This window comes from Epinephelus moara, chromosome 7 (assembly GCF_006386435.1).
Source record: "Epinephelus moara isolate mb chromosome 7, YSFRI_EMoa_1.0, whole genome shotgun sequence".
NCBI classification, from domain to species: Eukaryota; Metazoa; Chordata; class Actinopteri; order Perciformes; family Serranidae; genus Epinephelus; species Epinephelus moara.
Genome location: NC_065512.1, coordinates 41,404,294 through 41,408,667, shown reverse-complemented (window position 1 = coordinate 41,408,667; position 4,374 = coordinate 41,404,294).

Sequence of the window (4,374 nt, the reverse complement as noted above, 5' to 3'; positions counted from 1 at the left end):
TAAAATTGAATTGAATTGAATTGAATTGAATTGATGATAGCCTTATCTTGTTCATCGACTTTTATAAAGCCTTTGACACTATTAGTCACCAGTTTATCACCAGGATTATTAATTTCTTTGGATTTGGAGAAAGATTCCTGAAAGTGGTCAAAACTTTATATAAAGGATGCAATGGCTCAGTGAAGCTAACAAACGGAACAACCCCCAGATTTGATATTAGGTGGGGAATTAGACGAGGCTGTCCACTGAGTCCTCTTTTATTTCTGCTAGTTGCACAGGTTATGGCAGTACATATCAAAAAATATCCATTTCTAGGTGTTAGAGCTCTAGACAGAGAATTCAAATTATCTCAACTGGCTGATGATACAGCAATATTTTTAAAAAACAAACATGAAGTGAATACAATCATTAGATGCATTGGAGAATTCTCAGCTGTATCGGGTCTGAGGATGAACTTAAATAAATCTGTGCTATTCCCAATTAAAAAATGTGATCTATTACAACTTGACAACATTCCTGTGAAAAACTCAGTTACTTATCTAGGTGTTGTGATTGATCAAAATGCAAACAACCGTTGTAATCTTAATTATAATCCAATAATTCAACAAGTAAGCAAAAAATTTAATATGTGGCTGATGAGGGACCTCTCACTGAATGGGAGAGTTCTTCTCTCTAAGGCTGAAGGTATATCAAGGTCGGTTTATGTATCCTTATCATTAGCAATGCCTCCTGAAATTTGCAAAAACCTAGATAAAATTCTGTTTGACTTTATTTGGAGGAATAAGTGTCACTACCTAAAGAAAGGAATTCTCTGTTACACCAAGAGCAGAGGAGGTATGGAGGTACTGAGTTTTGATACGTTGAATAATACCTTTAAAGTGAAATGGTTATCAAATGTGATCAAAGAGAATGACAACATCTGGAACACCTTCCCTAAACATGTGTTTAATGGTGTTGGTGGAATTAAATTCTTATTGAAATGTAATTATAAAATTGAAAAGTTACCTATTAAACTATCTAACTTCCACAAACAAGCTCTACTCGCCTGGAAACTGATCTATAAACATAACTTCTCACCAACTAACCTTTACATCTGGAACAATGAGAGTATTCTGTACAAAAACAAGTCACTGTTTTATCAAAAATGGTTTGACCATGGAATTGTTCTAGTAAGTCAACTTCTTAATACTGAAGGACAACTGTTGCGTTATGATGAATTTCTCTCTAAGTTTCAGTTACCAGTTTCACCAAGAGAATATGCTATTGTTTATGATGCTGTACCAAGGGGCATACTGCACCTCCTCAGAGGCTCAGGAGTCTCCAATGAGGACTCACTTAACAGTGCGATTTTCATTGATGAGATAGATAATACAAAGAAACGATGCTCCAATAAATACATTAGAAACTGTTTGCAAATTACAACTCTGCCACCAGGGCAATCCTTTTGGAACTCCCTATATGGTGACATCAATTGGAGCAAAGCATGGTTAGTTGGTGAAAGGTTCTGTATTGGTAACAAAGTAAAGGAAGTGTCTTTCAAAATAATGCACAACATTTATCCAGCAAAAAAGACTCTGGAAAGATTTAAAATTGATACGGACTTTTTTTGTGTTTTTTGTGGACGAGAAAACGAAACAATACAGCACCTGTTTTATAAATGTATGTACTCTAAAATATTCTGGACTGACATTCAACACTTCATAAGAAGAACAACCGGACAAACGATCTTTTACAGGAAAAGGACATTTTTATTTTTTTTGAAAACAACAAAATGGACAAAAACACAACATTCTTCATACAACTGGTACTGCTTATGGCCAAATTCCATATCGACAAAAAAAAATGGGCAGAATCAAAACCCAGTCTGGAACAATTCACCCAAGAAATCCACCAATATCCAATAACAATAAAAGACATTAAAAATAAAAAAGCCATGAAAACAAACTGTATTTTTGAGAGGCTCAATATAGCCCCACTTTAAGAACAATTATGGATGTTATTTATGTACATTTCTGGCAATGTTTCTCTTTTTTTGTTTTTTGTTTTGTTTGTTTGATTCATTTTTTGCTTTCTTTCCTTCTTCCCCCATTATTTTAGTATGTCCTAATCCTTTGTTTCCCCTGGTTTTTTTATGTATGTATCTATACCTATGTATATAATGGTTTTCTTAAGTGTTTTGACGATGCTGTTATACCTATCGTGCCTAAATTAAAAAAAAAAAAAAAAAAGTTGCTCTCCACTGACTGCACCGCCTGGCTCTCACCTGATGTAACAGCTGATTGGTTAAGATGTCGACTCAGGATGTTAGTGTGTCTGTGACTTCCTGTATGGACTGAAGGCTGCAGGAAACTGTCGGGAAACTGTCCGACTTCACCACAGCTTTTTGTCACCGCCCCCCACTGCGGCCGCCTGCTCTCGTCTACTTTTCAGGCGAGGCGCAGTTCATCAACGAGCCTATTGGATGAAGCGAGATACCCAACTGTAGGCTTATCCAATGTTAAGAAAACGGTTACTCTTCCTGTCTCCTAAGTGGGCGTGGTTAACTCTCCCTCCAATCAGAGCCTGTTCTCCCTCAACCCCCAGTGGCGGTTCTAGGCCAGTTTCAATGGAGGGGCCAAGCTAGGGCCAGTCCTTTTGATACAGGGGCACATACAAGTAGGGTCAAATATCTAAGTCTGAACAATAAGATATATATATATATAATATATATATATATATATATACATAGATATATATGTATATCAGTGTTTCCCACAGGATTTTTGGAGACTACATCCAACCCTGTAGGGGGGGTCGGGGGGGCATGCTCCCCCGGGAGAAAATTTTGTATCTATTTGATTTAAAGGCATCAATCTGGTGAATTCTGAGAGCCAAGTTATGATGGCAGAATATCCCTAGATTTCTACATCTTTGTGCTTTTTATGTGTGAAATATGTTCTATTTTTATTGATAAAAACACTAGTGGTATGTTATGGTGATGGGTTACACTTAAAATACGGCTAAGGATTAGTGGTTTAACATTTCAGTAATCAAAAGAAAAATGACTGATGTACTGATGGAGGGCCATTTTATTATTTTAAATCATGTGCAGACAAAATATTCTTTTAAAACTCTCTCACTCACAAACACAGTTACAGATATGCAAAACAATACAAAATTCGCAATACGAAAAGAAAACAAAAGGTAAGTATCAAATTAATTTCACACAAACAGACACAAATTACTGCTTTCCCCCTTCCCTCCCTCACGATTTGCAAGTATGGCACCCTGAATCAGAGCATTTAATTTTACACGGCTTCGAAAAGAAGATTTCAAAAGTCCTCTGGTAGTTGAATGCCTCTGGGACAGGCCCATTTATGGCAACCCACTGGATCCGGGGTGTGCGCAATCCGGCCGAGGCGCGGGTGCTGGAGCTAATAGCGGCCATTCAAGTCCATGTGAGCTGTAAACTCCACCAGCCGCGGCCTAGAAGCGGCTCAGCGATCCGCTCCACTAAAAACATGCGCCGGGTCTATTGCTGATGGACGCCGCGCGACGGCACGTCAATTTGCACAGACCAGATGAGTCAAACAGGAAGTGAGGTGCAGAAAAGACGAGAGTATCCGGTCAATTATTCACAATAAAACACCCATGAAAACTCCAGATCGTATTTCACATGGCTACATCAACATGGTGTGACATGTAACTACCATGAGCCAAATGAGACAGAAAAAGTTTTCAGAGCTTACTTCAATGGTGCTGTGTGTTGTGTGCATACAGCCACACAATTCTCTACTGATGTTTTCGTTGGGTGCGCTGCTTTAAGTGGTCCGACCGCAACTGGTTGAGACGATTTAGTTCCGCGCTCCACGTTGCCCCTCCGACTCTCCGGGGCCACAGGGGGGGTCGGACTCCGAGTTACGGGGGCACTGGCCCCTGCTGGCCCTCCCCCAAAACCGCCATTGTCAACCCCCCCCTCCCCACCACCGTGCTGAACAGAGGCTCTGTGGATGTCTGTGTATGCGGATCGAGAAGCAGGTGGAATGAAAATATATTCTTCCTATTATTGCAGCCTATTGCTGCACAAAGCTTGGGCATTTTTTATTTATTACTAGAGGTAAATAACTGTTTGTAAGCTAACTGTGATTTTACCGCCTGTTTATCAAGATCACAAGATCTCGCGAGAACTTGTTTTCTGAGACGGACAGGGCTCAAACAAAGTTAATTTTCTCTTGATCTGTGCGGATGAAAAATGCAGCTTTAGTGTAAGAATGTTGGTAAGATGTGTGGCTTGTGGAAAACGAACCCAATATTTACTTTAGTGACTATAAGGCGAAAGAATTGACCATAAATTGTGATCACGTTCATTTTCCTCATTGACGACAATACATTCAG